Consider the following 18,864-nt stretch of genomic DNA (forward strand, 5'->3'; position numbering starts at 1 on the left):
CTTAAATATTGTGATAGGAGAGTACGAGAGCTATACCTGGGTTGCTCCTGGAATGGAAAGAAGGGCTGGACTATCCGCCGATCGCCTCTGAGAGAGGAGAGTACAGGGAGGTTACCTGGACGCCTGAGGAAGCTCGGAGAGGATTGCTTAGTACTTCTGTTGGTATGGAGAGAACGGCTGGACTACCCGCCGGTCGCCTACCAGGAGAAGTGCGGGTGGACTCTCCGATCATACGCGTATCGCTTAAATCTTGCGATAGGAGAGTACGAGAGCTATACCTGGGTCGCTCCTGGAATGGAAAGAAGGGCTGGCCTATCCGCCGATCGCCTTCCAGAGAGTAGAGTGCAGGAGGCTCATCGGACGCCTTCCCACAGTAATTGTTATAAATCGTTTTATCCGTTTCGCTAATATTGTAACGGGAGAGTACGGCTGCTTAAAGCCGGACGCCCGAAAGCAAAAGCAACAGCTCGAACACCGCATTCATTTGTTCGAAATTATTCTGTACCAAACGTTTAACATGTATCGGCGAAAGATAAATAAACTTTTGTGTGTTTTTTCCCAGATACCAAAGAAAATCCTTTCATCCCGAATATCCTACTACAACGGGTGAAATTTCAAGACGATATATTTCAAATAGTATTTTAAATAGCAAATGCTGTACACAGCTAAAATAAAACAATATTTTGAATAGAAAAAGAAATTACGGCAAATAAAATATTTCGATTTTAATAACTGGAAGTGTTTGCGTCCCTTGCAATTCTTCTGTGAATTTCACAGGGTTGTAAATCCTGTTTACGCTCGCTCGCGACGGTTACTCAAGACGCTGGTCACCGGGAAATTAATCCTGATGGCCGTATTGAAAGTTGGAAGACTCTCGATCGAGTCTGATGTGATATATCACGGGACTCTCGGGCGAGTCTTCGGAAAAACTGTGTAGGTCGTCGTGACGATGTATAGCGTTCACTGGTCTAACAATAATTGAAGTTCCGCGGGTGTGTAGGTGTATTTATAAGGGTTGTGTCGGTCCTGATCGGCTGTTGTATAGGGAGACTTTTTGGTTGTAAACAAATTCGATCCCCGGTATCGAGTGCTCCAAGTGTTTTTTGGGCATGTCGCGCCGGTGAGTCCACGAGGGGTATATGGTGGTTGCTGAACGTCGGCACCTCGGTCTGGCGGCCAAATGTGACTCAATCCTTTATTGTCATAATCCGCCAAACCGAGGCTTCGTTGCGTTTAATAAGGTCGCAACAGGAAGCGTAAAATAGTATACAGAGTAAGTCACCTAACAAGGAAAGGTCCCAAGGTGTAGCTCTCAGATTTTAACGAGCTTCGACACAATAGTAGTGTAGGAAGCAGGCGTTAATAGGAGAATTCACGAATACGGTCGATCGAGGTGCTTGTTTCCCCTACGCCCGATAGGCACGTGCGAGTGGGTGTGTGCGTGTATGCGTGAGTGTCGACGGTATCATGATCGCGGGAATGTTTTCATATACCGCGGCCAAGCAAGTACACGTTGGCATCCGCGCAAACGAGCAGCGGGCGTTAAAGTCCGTTGACTTAAACGTACGAAATTTAAAGGGAACGTCGAGGGTATTTGCCCCCGCCACTGTGGCTCGAAACTGCGACGCCGATTTGTAGAATACACCGTGGAACTGAATGCCGTAGAGAAAACGAGAATCGGCCCTGTAGTTTAGCTGAAAATCTCGAAAAACTACTAACCCCAAACACGACGGTAGACGTGTCGATTCGCGACTTTTAGCCGTAACTCGGGATCCGTAAGAGCTAATGAAAAACCAAGCACACCGTTGTATTGGGGATCAAAAAAGGGTGAGATTTCGGAGGACACTTTTATTTGTGGGACTTCTCTTTTACGTCGAAATTTTTGTTTCTCGGTATTTGCCCCCACCATCGTGGCTACGACTAACAATCACGATTACGAATTACGATCTTTTGTACATTACGGCGTGTGAGTGCATGTTAATGTCTCGGTTTTGTATTGTTTTTGTCGTCTCGTTATCTCTGTAATAAACGGATAGATATTTTTAAAACATTCTATTGCTACAATAGAGTTTGAAAAACTGAAGCTACTGATACCCGGTTTTGGGTGCAGACAGTTAATAGTTTACGAGATATTTAACGTTAAAGTATTTACCTCCGTGTATCTTCTGAAGTATAATTTTTTTTTTGGCAAACAATTGGTCTTTACTCGACTAGCTTTGTCAGCTAGCTGAATCAAGTCGAACTTCCTCGCTCTACACTGCTCCTAAAAATCTTTGCTCGTGTACCCATCAGGCAGCGAGATCTCACTGTCGCGGTCGAGTAAAAGTACGCGTTAAAAAGTATAAATTCATGCCTGAAAAATCGTGTCTATTTATCTATCAAGTCTCGTAAGTTTCAATGTTCGTACCAAAATGGTGTGCTAAGAAATAAAAAGATATAATACAAAAAATGCATTTAAAAAAAGGTACACAATGTCACAACCAAATAAATTTTTGTATAAATATGTATAACCGACTGTAAGCATAATATACAATTAAAAAGTAAATACATATAAGTTAAATCACATATCACGGTAAAATGTTACAGTCTTGTACTAGCAAGTAAATACGGTAAAGGGAATTTGAAACAACGTTGCACAATAGACATGTTACTTTCAAGTCACCATGTTCCACTGAAATGAACGTTTACGAAAGGAACGTTGTTGAGGAACGTCGCGAGGGACTATAACAGAACACTGTTATACACCTCACTGCCCATCGAAAATATAGAAACCACCTACGAAAAGTACTGTAAAAGCGGGAGATAAAGGAGGATGTTAAAAAAAAGATCAATTTTGGCATACGTATTCTTGACAGAACTCTCGTGCGAGTAAACAAAGTCAGGAAAAAAAATTAGTGGAGAAATGAAATCACCGGATACACAGTTAAGAAATGCAAATTCTGTTAGAGTCTTACTTTATTATTGTATCCCTGTTTTATACTATTATAACTTTTTTCACTTCGAGAATAAATAACTATTGGTTTCTGATTGCTTAGAATATAAGCATCGTGTCATCAAAGAATTCCTTGTTTCGATTAATTTGTCATTAATTATTCTTGGTTTTTATTAAACACTAATGTACAACAATCTTTGTAAATGATACTCAATATGAGTTTCTAAGTGGTTAATTTACGAACAGACCATCGTCCGAAGAAAACGAGGCGGAATATAAGTTATACGTATGGTCATACTCTTACCTTGAACCGCATTTCTCATAACCTTCCCAACATTTCCGGGAAAAATGACAATTACATTTTTCGTTCCGGCTGTATGCCAAAATTGGCCTTTCTTTGACATCCTCCTTTGGGATTATGAAGAAAACTAAACGAATCGAAAAAGAGTACAATAAAACTGAATTACTAAAACTGTAAACTGTATTCATACTAGAATACAGCTTCGCTACTCCTCCAGTTGTAGGCGATTTTCATATTTTTCTGTAGAAAATCGTGAAATTTATATCTTCTATAAGTTTATCGTAAGGAGACTTTTAATGCAATACCAAAAGAAATACACGAAACCTATCAACAGAATAAGTGGAACGCGAATTCAGCGTCGTCCGCGGCTGGAGGGTTAGGTTCCATATATTCGCTTATTTCAATCAAACCCATTCTGAGGAAATATTAGTAACAGACCAAAGAAAACCCACATATTAAATAGATACATCTTTACCGCTCAATAATTACAAACTACGAGGTCCACAGACTTTTAACTTAGTGGCTTCCAGTGTTAACCATACATCGGTTCGTCCGATTTTTCCTAACTACAATCCCGCTTTAACCACAAAGCCAAGCGATACACACCCCGTTGTGAATCCGAGCCGTTGCATCGCATAACGCTACATATCCAATTTCAAGAACTTTGTGAAATTAACATGCTGTTGACTAAAATAAGGAAATATATAAATGTCCCACTTTTTTACGACTTAATTTAGTCACATTTATAATAAAAAAGAGGAAAAAATATATTTCACCTGTCCAAACATTTTAATAATTACTCCTTGCAATACATGGAATCAAACATCCAACGGAATAAACTGGCCGACACTGTTTAACCAACAGGGGTTTATGGCACGGATTCCAAGCGACGTTATTTTTGAGAAGTTTTTCTACAAATTTTTTGATAACAATAGCCTATTCAAGCCAGAGGGCAAATCCGGCTAATTACCTGATGGCCGCGGAAATTCTCCACTTCTGCGGGCCACATGGTAAGCCGGTACTTGCCTCTGCGCGCTCAGTAACGGTAAACATGCCATAAACCCGTAAAGTCGACGTTTCGGCAAAATCGCCACGCGGGGCTGACCCCCCCGTTTGGGACCGTCTCTCCCTCTCTGCCACTAACACGCAATACTCGACGTTCTTGATACACCAGTGCGGTCCAGTCCGCAATAATCGACATCACAAATCACCGACGATCACCATCGCGACAATAAGTAGTTGGCACATACACGTGCAATAATTACCAACGCCAACCCGAGCTTCCAACCAACAAGAAGCGCGGGAAGCTGCGTTAACAGACACCACGTTTCACCCATACGTCGTACAAGCTAAACAGCGAAAGGGTTAAAGATGGTACGCGAAGGTGGTGTTTGGTAAGAAACACTATGTTTGAAAGAAACGGAAATGAAATTAATAACCCGTCTACCTACATGAATTTTCAATGAAACGGCGAACCAGACTGTTTCCCACGTATTCAAGGTTAACAATGCTACAAGCCAGACGAAGGCGCATTATTCATAGCCGCTTTATTAAGAATTCACCGCGCGATTCATAATTTCATCACTTTCGCTTTTTTCCCGCGGTGCGTGCTACTAATAGCGTCCCATTCGCGGCTCTGGGAACGCATTGTGTCAGGAGAATCGTCGGTTTTGTCGTGCGAGAGCAATTGCAAAACGGCGCCGCGCGCCACGAATTATTCATATGTCGGTTACGCGATCGTTACTGCCTGGGAGCGGGCCATGTAAAGAAGTGCAAGCTCGTGGAAATTGTTCCGCGAAATATTTCTGACGGATACCAAATCCTCGACTAATCGCAATACGTAATTGGTCCGCAGGTTTTTCACGGATGACAAATCTTGCTAATGATATGCTGGATCAGTGAGCATTTCGAACCAACTACCTCCGACAAGAAACTGTTCCGACTGTCTTTCATTGCTGTACTAATGATCACGACGTGCTAATTACACGGAAATTCGTAATCGACGGAATCACTACGTAACTGTGATTTAGCTTTGGAACATTTTCGTTATGTGACGAGTATCTCAGAATTTTTAAGTAAATGTAAGGAATTAGATTCTCTGGGAGTGTATATTCAGGGTAGACAACTTAATTCTTTTCATTATTACACTGGACCAATACAAATTCTTTCTTTTTAAATATCTTGGTTTAGAGGGGCTTACAAGCTGATTGCAGTATACATGTATGTTTTGTAGATCATTCTTCTCCGAATTATCAAGATCACTCAGACTTAGGTTGCTTAACACTAGGTTTACGGGACGCGTCATTTTGACGCATTTCGAATTTCGCAAGGAAAATTTCAGAAACCGTTTGCATTTCTCTCCTGCCACTTATGCTTGTTATAAATTTTATATAACTATATTGTTCATATTATCATTCATTTATAAGTTAATAGTGTATAATATGGTGTGTTTAAATAAAAATAAGGTGCTTTTTAAAGAAAATGTGCGGTTTCATTCAGGCGTCAATTTGACGCGTGTCCGTGGAGATAGGTATATAAGAAATGTCCGTAAATCTAGTGTTGAAGATAGTAGTGCGAGCAGTAAACAGTGTTGGGACTATTGCAGGACTGTTATATTTTCACCGGCAAAAGAAAACTTATGGTAACAATTTTTTCCTTCACATTTGATAACCTAAGAATTTACTGCTCGATACTTGTTTATTTTTATTATAAAATAGTTACCATCTGAATACTAGTAACTTCGTTCTTTTAAAATTTTATGCGGTTATATCACAATATAGATTATAGTAAAAATCCATAAAAATGAGAATAACGATGCTCATATCGAATTAAATACTTTCGAATTACATAGTACTCGTTAAAAGACAAAGAAAAAGACTTATGCAAACAATAGTAAGAATACATGTAACAGCGTACAATCGTAACATTTATGCCACAAAATATCGTTATCATTGCCTCAACTGTTGCTATTATCCGGCTTAATTGCAGCCGTAAGAAATACAATCGCGATTGGCAATTCGATATTTAACCGCGACAGTAACACGATAAAATCCACCATAATACAACCGACCTGCATGACTCTGGAAAATTAATCCAGATTGAACGGATCGATTGAAAGACGTGCTAGACTGGAGAACGCGTATTTTATTCCAAAGAGTACTTGTAACGTTCATCGACATATATCACACGTATTCTATTTCAGAATTTAAATACAGCAAATAGGTGGGTTAAACGAATTATAGCTGCTTCCTTGAAGGTTGTGATCATTTCTATTAGATGTTATTATTATCTGCCTTTAAAGTGGTTATGATTTATATACATAGTGTGAAATCTATAACTACAATTTGGTTAGAAGAAGGATAAGGGAATCGACAGCCAAGCAAAGAAGGGGTCGTACTGGTCGAACGAATAGCGGATGGTACATCACTCCAAGAGGATTAGCGCCTGTTATTGATTACCCTGTTGACATGAGGACAGCAGCAGTAGCAATGTTGCAATTAGAAGCAGAGCGCAAATTGGACTGCTGTTGTTGCTGGCGACCTAGAATTTACTAGACCTGGGGCTCGATACAAGTGCGTTCATTTGACTGCCACAGTACTTACTCGGAATCGAGCTCAAAGGTTGGCAGAGGGGCTAGATATTAGTGATACGAAATTTGAAATTAAAGAAACAATTAAAATCGAGCCTATCGTAAAGGGCGAACTGATGCCGTGGGCACGGTTTCTCGGACGCCTCTGAACGAGCCTACGGCGCCTGCATTTATATCAGGTCAATAAATTCAATGGGAAGCATTTCGGCTAAACTTTTGTGCGCTAAATCGCGAGTAGCACCTCTAAAGGTAATAAGCCTTCCGCAATTAGAATTATGCGGCGCGACATTACTCACACAACTAACGTAAAAACTCTGGTCACCCGTGTGGGCGGGCAGTTTTGCAAGACTGCGCCGAATACAGAGGGGTGTGGCCATCAGAGTCGTCCGCGAGTATCGCACGATCTCCTACGAGGCGGCGATGACCCTGGCAGGACTCGTCCCATTCGAGTACCAGGCGGAGGGAGACGCTCTGATCTACGAGCGTCTCCGAGAAATCCGTCAGGGCGGGGTCAGAGGTCGGGGTGCTGAGGCGCCAGACCCGGCAGAGCGCGCTGGCCAGGTGGATAACACACCTGGAGGCCGGGACTGCCCGGCGGGTCGTTGGGGCGGTTCTCCCAAATCTGGACGATTGCTTGAACCGCGGCTGGGGGCGGATCATGTATCGCGTGACCCAGGTGCTCTCCGGACACGGATGTTTCAGGGAGTTCCTGAACCGGATCGGCAAGGAGGCGTCGGACGGATGCCACCATTACGTGGGAGGAGTACGGGACTCGGCGCAACACACCCTCGCGGAGTCTCCCGCGTGGGAGGTGGAGCGCCGTGTCCTGGTGAACGAGGTTGGCCGGGACTTCCTTATGCAAGCATGTGATGCTGTAGAAGGAGGCCGCCAAGAGAGAGAGAGGGAACACATGGATCTCTCGAAGAGGCGGATCCGGAGGGCCGGATAACTTAGTCAATATCTTACGAAATATCTCCTACCCGGGGGGAGGGGGGGCTGGAACCGAGGTGCCCGAGTTTGGGACCGCGAGGGGGCCTGACCCCTCCGAAGGCAGTCTCCCAGGGAAGGGGCGGTGCCGGGCGTGGTCCCCTGGCACTGCCGAGCCTGCGGGCGGGGTTATGGGGGAGGTGATGCATAAGCACCTCCCTCCGAGGTCAGGGCGCGAGTCACAGGCACGGGGAGGGCTGCGGAAGGAATACCAAGTCCCCGCGGCCCTCCCTAGCGTGCCAGGCGAGGATCACCGCGGAGGTTTTAGTGGGCACAAATCCCACACTACTTGTGTTTCTGAAGATTGGGTGTCCTTTAAAAAAAAAAGTAACAACTCTGCAGCACTTCGACGCTAATAAAGCATGGTACAATAGAAATCGAAAGGACTAGAGAAGGTAAAGTATGGCAAGCAGTTGTGAACAATAGCCGCAGACAAAACATCGAAATTTGAAGTAAAAGTAAAGTGCTCGATGGCCTCCCAAGTTTATGACAACGTAGCATAATAATCTAAACGACTTAATAAAGGGTATTAAGTTTAACGTGTGCCAATAATTTTGCCAATTAATGCCTGGAATTGCTTCATATTGCTTTCTGATAACTACAAATGATAATTCTTTTTTCATAGATTTATTAGACACAGAACTAAATATTATATTTTTTAAATAAAAAATACTGAAAGTACTTTTATTATCTTTTTATATATCATATTCCTATTAATTTCCTGTGTGTGCCAGTAATTTTGTGACCCACTGTATATTGCCATTGAGTAAAACATTTCTGATTTTAAACTGTAAATTGCGTTTTGCCCTGTAACTATCCTAGTAGTAGATACTGGATACTTGGCAGAAACGGTTTTCTTTCAGATGTCTATCGAATGATATACACCAAGGTCAATTTGGTTTAGGGCCACATTTACCATGCTTATTCGGCTAGATCCTTTCTTATTTATTGTACATTAAATTATTGTAAACAGCGTACATACAACAGTCGACTAAACACTGTGCACAATGTTCGTACTAAGAGTTAAATAAATTCGTGATGTTGTTTTAATTAATCGAAATTTGTGCATTAATAGTTTTACAAGTCTAAATAGTGCAAACACTATATTTTTAAAGATTTATAATAAAAATGTCTATATGAAGGAAAGTAAAATGTACAGTAGAGCAGAAATAAAAAAAAAGACCAGTTTCGAAATTTTTGAGGTAATAAAGCATTTAATTTTTTACAAATCTGGCTATACTAATTTTTAGAATAACAAGAGCATTTTAATAGCTATTTTAATTCCAGAATACTTTTTAATAAATACTTTACTTATTCGATAATGGTTTTCAATATAGTAAATTGTTTTTCTACAATCAAAATTATTTGCGCGTCTATTTGGTAGTATCGAATACTTATAGAACACAATTTCGAGATACACATTTCAATCGATACAAAAGAGTTGTGAAATAAAATCTACAAGAGAAAAATGATGAAAAACATCAGCAGGTAATCTCTTCAGTTCTGAAATTTACTTTGTTTTCGACCTACTAAACCGTGTCTCGACCGATCAGTCGACCAAATAGGTTCTGCGATTTCAATGATTCAGTTGCACTATCGGCGATGGCATCATCATTGCTGAAGTGCAGTGAATCGGAACAAGGAACGAGTTAAAGACTCGTATTCACGCAACAAACCGCGCCGTCTGGAATCTTTCCAATGTACGTCTCTAATATAGAGAACTGCCGGACGAAGTTGACATGCGTGATTGAAAATAGACGCTTCCGGTTTGTCGTGGACACGTGCACGCATTCGCAACACGTAATGTGTGCCACGGAACTTGACCGAACCACACAAAGCAAGAATTCAATTGGAGAACCATTTGCGCGTTCTATGTGATCTGCAGAGCGGCGGCCGAGCAAGCGAGTCGATTACAAATAAGTCTTCAACGCCTCGCACGACCGGCCGCTATTGTTAATAAGTGGTATTCATTTCCTCTATTAGGATTGGAAAGCGAAACGAAGAGATTCTAGAATAGTTGATGCATCGCGCTTGATACCACCAGATGATTGCATTTCCGGCAAGCTGTCGAGAATCAGTAGAGGAGAAGGTAGGAATATGTGATAGGGTAGAAATACGAGACGTCAAGGTTTTCATCTCTGTACACTACTGACGTCTCCAAAATTCTTTGTAAATTAGGTGTCATTGAATTTATAACGTTTTCCCCCGCAACAGCCTCGGCCATGTATGTAAGTACGTTGGAATTCTGTTATTTGACGGACGTTCGTTGTTTGCCTCAAAATTTTCGGGAGTGTTTTTGCACGAGTTCGCGATGCAACGCGATCTATTTTACTAAAGACGGCGCGTTAGTGAAGGTCGTAACTCTTCACTCCGATGTTTCGACACCGCGTATCGTACAGTGTTTTTTCCTTACGAACGTTTCCGGAGGTAAGGAATGATACTTTAGATGTGTCTTTTGGTTTTACTTGTCCTCGTGAAGTGTGTATTTGAACTCCCTATTTTGTGGTGGTGCGTGGGTATATATTGGGTCGGTGTATGTTCTGATTGGTTGGACGTTGAAGGTGGTGGAAAAGAAGGTCTCGAAAAATACGGAGATGTGGTTGGATATTAGGAAACTAGTGGAAGGAGAACGTGAGGGTGAAGGTGGTGGGCAAAAGTTTAAATAATATGGGAAAAACCCGGAAAGGGGAAAGGGATAGGAAATATGACCAGGATGCGACGTGAACTGCTTTATGGTAGGGAAGGAATTTGTTAGGGGCTAGGAAGACGGCTGGAAAGGACTGTTTATTAGTTTATGATGTGTTACTGGCCGGTGGGCTGCGCGACCGGACAAGGACAATCGAACAGGGAGTCTCTAAGTAAAGCTCGTAGATACAGTCACGTACAGAAGTATAGGCGCCGCTAGGTTTTAATTTTGTAGTTACAAATAAATCGAACAAAGAACGCAACGTTCAGTTAATTTTTATATAAATTGTAATTGTTTCTTAAACTTATTGTTTCAGGGTATCGCGCCTCTCACACGCCAAATTAATATTGTGTGAGTGTTTCAACGTTCGAATATGCGTGTGCAATTGTGAACTGTGTTGCTGATCTTTTGAAAACTGTTTTTACATAGCATGCGCGTTGGGCCTTTCGTACAGTTTTATGTTAAACTATCGCGAGGGGCTGGCCTATGCGGACGAATAGGAGTCGACCCTCGTCCTCGGCTGTCCTCCGGGAGTAGGGGGTGCGCAGCTCACCTTGGTTTTCCCCAGTCGACGGGGTGGGGGTGTGAGGCCCTGCGGAAGATCAGTCCAAATGGGACTGATCTCTGTGTGTGTGTGTGTATGTGCGACTTTACGACACGTCAATTGCTATTGAAGGAAATGTACGGGCGCCAGGAAGGCGTATGGCACGCAGAAGCGTCGAGTTTCTGCGTCCATAAACACTTTCTGGTCCTCGACATAGCTTCGAACGGAAAAGTAAACACAAAAGAATTGAAATTAGAAGCCCTCTAAAATAGCAGGCCTGGTCGTCCGTGTCAAAGTCAACGATTGCGTCTGCGACGCAACAGTAATTATGGGATTTATATTTTTAGAATATTATACACATTGCGTTTTAATTATTTACATAACAAAGAGAGGGGTAAAGTAGGGTAAAGTTGCCTAATATGGGACCTCAGCTTGTCTCTTTTACAGAACTCTCGTATATTTCGCAGCGATGCTGTTTTGTTTCGTAATTAACCACGTATTAGTTGCTTCTGTTCGCACGTTGGCACTGAAGTCAATTAAACGTTCTTGAACAAGCAAAGGGTCTGGCCGAATAAGCGTAGTAAAAGTAACCAAATGAAACGTGTGACACGTCAATTGAAAGAGGTCCCTAGGAAAACCATTTTCGCAAAGTTTTAGCCCTCTACCCTTATTATTAGGGTAGTTATCGACCTAAACATCATTTTCATTTCGCACTTGATTTCTTTTGTTCTATCCGATAAAAAATTATGAAAAAAATCTGAGACACTATAGCCAGAGTGTGTTGCATATCTGAGAATTTTTCAGATTTTTGAATGAAAAACCTATTTTTAAAAAGTTAAAAAACATTTAAAATGTCAATTTTTTAGTGAAGTTATTAAATGACAACATTTATATTTATACAGTAGAAGCTGTCTGTTATGTTCATTAATTCGTAATTTTTTCAGATTTTTTTGAAATGGTGACGTCAGTTAAAAAAATTAAAAACTACTATTTTTGATCTGTTGTTTCCGAATACAAGACCCTTTGAAGTTCCTATTGTATAAGAAGGGTCTCATATAAGGTATCCAATTTTGTACTAGCGTATAAAGTGTTACCGATGGGCCCGCGAAGACTGTGCTGCTGAAAACAATAGATTTTATATGCCCAATGTGTCGAAGTCAGACAGAAAGAATAAGTTTCAGGAACAAACTAATTGGGTCTCTTGGGTAAAGTGACCTTTACTATTTTCTTCGCGATCCCGACCAAATGCAATTTTTTTTACATGTCATATTGCAAATTAATCCTAACTTCTCAAAAAAAAAAAAAAAAACTCAAGTCGTTTCATCCAATTTTAAAAAAGTTATTCTGTTTTAAAAGGTGTCCGGATTACTTATGATCACCACTATATCATCCATGTAGTTTCAGTCTCCGTGTATTTATCAAACTTTCCAATGGTCATTAAAACATCTTTCTTGGTGATGAGAAATTTATGAAAGTCACTTCAGGTATAACCTTTAAAATTGTAATTTATCTTTATTAATGAAGAAATTGTATGTAATCCTAACGAATTTCGTTCTTTCGTCTATTGCGATGTAATTAAAGAAAAGATTCTTTCGACATTGGCATTGTGAGCAGGTATGCTAAAGAAATATCGCGTTATTTTTATTCATTCAAAATACGTATGGGCATTCGGAGTTTTGAAAAATTTTAACCATAGTTCATTTATATTTAATTGTTTATCTGGTTCAGTTAGCTCTTGACAGAATGTCTTTAAATTTATCCATTCTTCAAACAATTTTGTGCCATCTATCGCAACGTTCTTTCCTTGTAAAAATGAAATGCAATATTGAAGAGTGCTCCACGGTGTATCTCCAGTTACTGTCGACAAATCTATCCCATCAAATGCAGTAAACTCGTTTAAAGGTGAGGTCCAGTTTTCAATGTAATCTTTCATATCTTCATAGAATGAAATGAAATTTTTCATAAATTCATTTTTACCATTTTCATCTGTTGATTTATTTCAAATATGTGAGAACTGCAGAGAACAAATTAAAATATAACTTATTATTTATCAAGTGGTTAAGTGATGGGTTACAGTGAGAGGACACATCGATGATACCGCTGGGACACTCAGTCCCTTACGCTCGCGAGCTATCCATCGACTGGTTTTAATTGGCGAAAAACCGTGCCTGGCGTCGCAGAGAAAAAGAGGACGAAAGAGAGGCCCTGTCCTCGTCGTCGTCGACATTTCGGTCGACTTCACACTCTGCATCAAACTCTATGCCGCTCCTGTGTGGCCCCGGCCGCGACGCAACCGTTACGGCCTTTGGGACGCCGCGTCGGCCGCGACGCAACCGTTGCGGCTTTTGGGACGCCGCGCCGTCCAAAGACTGTTACGGTCTCTGGGACTTCGCTGCACGGGCACGCGGCCGTGTCATTATCACGCTTCGCGGTCCTACAAATATTCTTAGCTTTCATCGGTAAGACATTGTTCGCCAAATCTGTCTTCTAGGTTTTTTATGATTGCAAAGAGTACCTTTTCTGTTTCTATAATACAATAGAAATGCGTTTGCATGGCTGCTTCGAATGCGTTTGATGCGTACGCAACACTTGAAAATCACTCCTAGAAAAACAAATGCTTTGCTATCCAGGATATCGGTGACGTGCGTTCGACGCATGCTAGATCACCGCACGCAACACACAGAAGGCATAATAACACGGATGATAAGCATCAGAAAACCCGGATCACTATAGAAAATCCCCCCGGGCGCTTTAAAAACTAGGACAAATCCGAGGAAACACGGACGTATGTATAGCAACCCTAACTAGGAAGGACGACCTCGTCATCGCAGTCTAGCTTAACCGCAGTAAAGACTCGAGGAAAATGGGCATCCGTATCCCTTTCCCTTAAAATAGATACGCTATAGGTAGGTATAACTTAAAAACCTAGGAGACGCAATTCTTGTACCAGTAAATCACAGACCGAACATCTACCGTTCAATAAACTTCTAGAGTAACGCAATCGTGTGTCTTTTGTGGTGTTAGGTCAAACCCACCACTCCTTGATCATTTCTCTAACATTGTTCTAATACATCACTATTTCCCACAACCCTTGCGACTCTGTTATCAAACACCCTGTTAAACACCGAGCCAAATTCCTTGCACTCTAAACAACGATAAAATTCTTTGAAGTTTCCTTCGTTGCTTGAGCCCTATAAAATACGACGTCCAGTCAATTATTGCATCGCGCTGTGTTCACCTCTGGAACGCTACCCAGGAGAAATAAATATAAGACGTTTGAACGAACACCTTTTCTCCCACCTTAGTTGCGACGTAACAGTGGAACCCAACAACGATGACAACAAAGTAGTAAAAAAATAACTGATTTCGTTACGTAGTAAATCGAACTCTTCAATTATTTTCCAATTTGTAAATCACTTTATAATAACTCATCGACCTGTTATTTTTTATTTTCTTTAATTTTTCCAAAAAATATGTTCGTGTACTTCCCGCGTTTCCTTGGGTGTGAAAAAAGTTGAGGCTAAAATATAAGTAGTGCAAGCAAGGAGTTCCTAGAAAACGTTTCTAAAAGTGTAGATGTTATTTTGTTTCTGCGAAAAAAGTTACCGAATGCCACAGAAAGTCCAACGAAGTATACATATGTATATGTTAGCGTCGAGTCCTCTATAGAAAAGACGCGGCGACTTCTAAGGGTCGCGGATCTTCTGTTAATACGTTAAGCGCGGCGTCAGTCCGTGGTGACTGACAGTGAACTTTCCGTTTAGGCGGCGTCGGTCCGTGGTGACTGACAGTGAACTCTTTCCGTTTAGGCGGCGTCGGTTCGTGGGACCGGCAGTATCATATTTAAAAAATAAATGTTACGCACTTCTCCTTTTTTTTTGCAATTTATGAACACTTCTTCTATCAACCCGGATTGGTATTTCTTCGTCTGAATGCCGTGTGAGCGCATTTGTCATCTTCTGTTTATACTCTACAACCGAACAGCTCGCGAAGTGATCGCCGCTGTGTGCCGCCTGAACGGGAAGCAGAGCGAAATCGGCTCCGCGCTCAACGTGTTAACGAATCGGCGATAGAGAGTTCGACCGCCGATCTCAAAGGTACGCGCGTGTGGCCGATGACTCGAAGCCATGGGTGCTGCATGGAGCGTGTATGTAAAGCGTTAAGGGTGCTCGAAGGATCTGGCCACAGAGTGGAGAAAATGCGGCATCTTCTGGTAAGAGGACCATGAGGGTGTCTGTTTTATCTCAACACAGCGAAATATCTTTTAAGGAAGTGATGTTAGGAAAAAAATGTTTCGATGCGACAAAATCATTTCCTTTCATGGAAGGTCGTAAAATTGCGAAAAACCAGGAGCCGGACCACCATACGTTCCTCACTGTCGCGTGTGTCTGTTTTATCGAAGGAAATGACTTTGTTCGCACCTCGTTGGACACTATCATATTATATATAAAAAGATATAGCATTCCGTTTGAAAGAATTAAAGTGACTTTGAAATTTCCCCCACCATACCAGGTACAAAAAAATTATTTATACCACCCTCGTACCAAACAACTTTTGTTAAAACATTTTTTTCCTAACATCACTACCTTAAAAGATATTTCGCTGTATCGAGATAAAACAGACACCCTGTATAATTACAACAACAATTTGTGTACAATTTGTGTAAGAAATAATGCTATTTTTCAGAATTTGTCTAATTTTAACTAACAAATAAATTAATGTCCATAAAATGATCAAAATCCTTGTATTTTTAGAAATATTTGAAATTTTGTAGGTGTACGTAAACTTTCGAGTCTAACTGTAACTTACTACTGAAACATTGTATACCAATGTAACGTACATTCATTCACTGGAACAGCAATGTATCTGCTAGTTGTGCAACTGCGGTCTTCGATAGTAAAGTTGGACGAATAACATTTAATGCGTGAAAATGTTAAGTATGAAACCTCCGCACCTAAGAAACGATAAGGATATACGAAGAGAATAACACGGCAAATGCTCAACGGTAAACGTCAAAGGTGGGTGCGCCGCTTGTGAATGTTTGTTGTGCACTATTGACAGTTGTGCAATGCTAAATGTAAGCCGAACCGATCCTTTCGAAATCACCCTGGAACATCGGTAATCACGAAATTTCGTGAATCTGATCTCTATGGGGAATAATTGCGAAACGTGTGTCGAGTGAAGAAAACCGCTCGCCCTGGAAACATTTTGTGAAATCTTTTGCGATACCCTTGATAAATGATTTATCGAAAAGTAATGTATTTGGAATGTTAGAACATGTTGGAAATTACAAAGGTATATTTTCAAATGAAAATATCTCCACAGATTACGTAAACTTAGCAAATCCAATACGAGAAAATTGGACATTACACGTTTTGAAAGGTAATGAAATTGTTGTATTCCGCGGCTCGCGATTCCTTGCGTTGGTTTATTATATTCAATAGGTACGCGGTAGGAGAGCCTGACGGAAACTGGGGCGAAATAAGGGAGCTGTTCTGCGCGTAGTACTATTCGACTTTATTCGACTGTTCGGTGACGTTCGGTGTGTGAAGGCCACTAGACAGAAATCTGGTGTTTCGACGGAAAAGGTTTCTAGATATAGGTTCGGTAAGTACGAGAGTAGGGGTTGGTCTCAGAGGTCAATGTAGGGAGAGGCGGTGAGGTCTAGGTTCAGCGATGAGTAAAGGATGATGTGGAGGTCTAGGTTTCGGGGTGACTAACGTTAAGATGATGCGGATTTGTTTAGAGTTAAGGAAAGGAGGCAGGATGACTAAAAACTAATGAAAGATAGAAGAGAGGTATACGGCATCTTTCGAACCACCAGGTCAAATATTACACATCATGATACAGAAATTCAAGATGACCTTCATATCTCGATAAAAAAGCGAACTATCAAAAAACTAATTATTACATTGTGTAGCGTCCCAAAACGCCGTGACTCTTCGATGTTGGAAACGCTGTAGGGAGAGTTTAGAAGAGCAATAAGTTTTATGAATAATATTTATTTATTTATGATATCCCAATTATAACTTTACATTTTTCAATTTATTCATTTACTCGTTTGATCATTGGAAAATTCTCCTTTTCCCACGAGAAGCGTATCTTCTGTGAAATAATCGACTTTAAAAGGTTGCATCGTTAATTCAATCAATCGAAGTTAAGTATAAAAACAAAATATACATTTAATATATACCTACATACGTAAAATTTCGTTTAGATAACGAGACTTTATTTCAATCGAATAAATTCTTTCGAACAATTTATCAAATTTCTTAAAGTCTAGGTCGTCGTGAAAATGTGCAATTGCAATTACTTAAAGTATTATCTGAAAAAGAAATGCCGGTAGTGTTAGTAAGACAGGTTTGTATTCCAAAAAATCTTTTAATATTAATTTTAGTTTTGTAGGCATAATCTTATGTTATACATACGAAATGAAAAGAAATTTTCTGCAGTGTACAACATTGTTTGTTCGGTTGCATGACAATGTGCTGTTCAGTGATCGTGTATAAAAGTTACCACTATCTGTAGTGTACTTTACCTGAGTGCAATATCTTCGGAGATTGCTAGGATCGTGTAGACGGTGGAAAGATTAACCGGAAGTGATGGATGCATTGTACAGAGCAGTCAGTGACATAGCGCGTTATGTTATGCTCTATACAAGGGGTCGGCAACGCGGTGCCCGCGAAGCAATTTTAAAGTGCCCGCCGTTCAAATGTCTAAATCATGGGTGTTCAACCTTTCGATTTGCCTAGACCATACGAAATATATAATACAGTTAATTGTACATAAGTAACAAAACCTCCTTTACTTTTTAATATTCTTTGTTAGTTTTACTCGTAAACCAAACAAAAACTAATCTCTTATTCTCTTGATGAACGGAGATACCGTTTCTCACACTGTTTATGTGAGTAAGGTGATAACGCACCCCTGTTAGATGAGGTCATCGGTGCCTCGTGTCACCCGGCTCTGCGTGCCCGGTAGAGCCAGTCCTCTCAAGACATTAATAACAGAAGGAAGTCACTTCCGATGCGTAGAGAAATAAAATATCCAAGTATTAAAAGCTGAAGCAGTTTATTTAAAACCCATTTTCCCAACATTCTTTATCAGAATGCAATTGAGCCGTGGAAAATATCGGTAAAAATCACATTATAATGTTAAAAGTTTACGATATTGTGCTGTTCAAGGCCGCAGGTTGGACACGCCTGGTCTAAATTATAAATTTTAGATATTTCAATAACAAACACTCGTAGTTGTGATGAATAATTTTAGTAAAACTTCTTATTTTTATTTATTCTATGAAAATAATTTATTTGTAAAAATTTATGTAATAAATTTACGTTGCATTAATATTTTCATGTTTAAATATTACCCCTCCCTCCTCTTCATCCCACGGTGCCCCCGGAACTCCCGCATTTCTGAAATATGCCCCCCTAGTAAAAAAGGTTGCCGACCCCTGCTCTATACAATATGATGTTTCCTACAAGGAAATCACTGTTTATTATTATTGTTTCCTACGAGGAAACATTATAGTTTAAAGTAATTATACCTATCGCACACAGTCGAATGTAACTTTATTACAATTCTTTTTTTCTAAAATAATAGTACGACAGAAATTTAATTTTCACACAAAATCTAATTCTTGAAGAAACACGTTTCATTTTTCTTTCCGTTAAGAAACTCGTTCTATGTTAACGAGGTTAATTTTTAATCCTATTTCTATTCTGTAATAAATTCTCAGAGTGAAATGATTTATAATACTAGTAGTAATTGTACTTTAATTGCAATCCGAATATAATTGTCCACTCGGAAAGCTCAATTAAATTTT

This window comes from Habropoda laboriosa, unplaced genomic scaffold, assembly GCF_001263275.1.
Source record: "Habropoda laboriosa isolate 0110345459 unplaced genomic scaffold, ASM126327v1 scaffold146, whole genome shotgun sequence".
In the NCBI taxonomy this organism is placed as follows: domain Eukaryota; kingdom Metazoa; phylum Arthropoda; class Insecta; order Hymenoptera; family Apidae; genus Habropoda; species Habropoda laboriosa.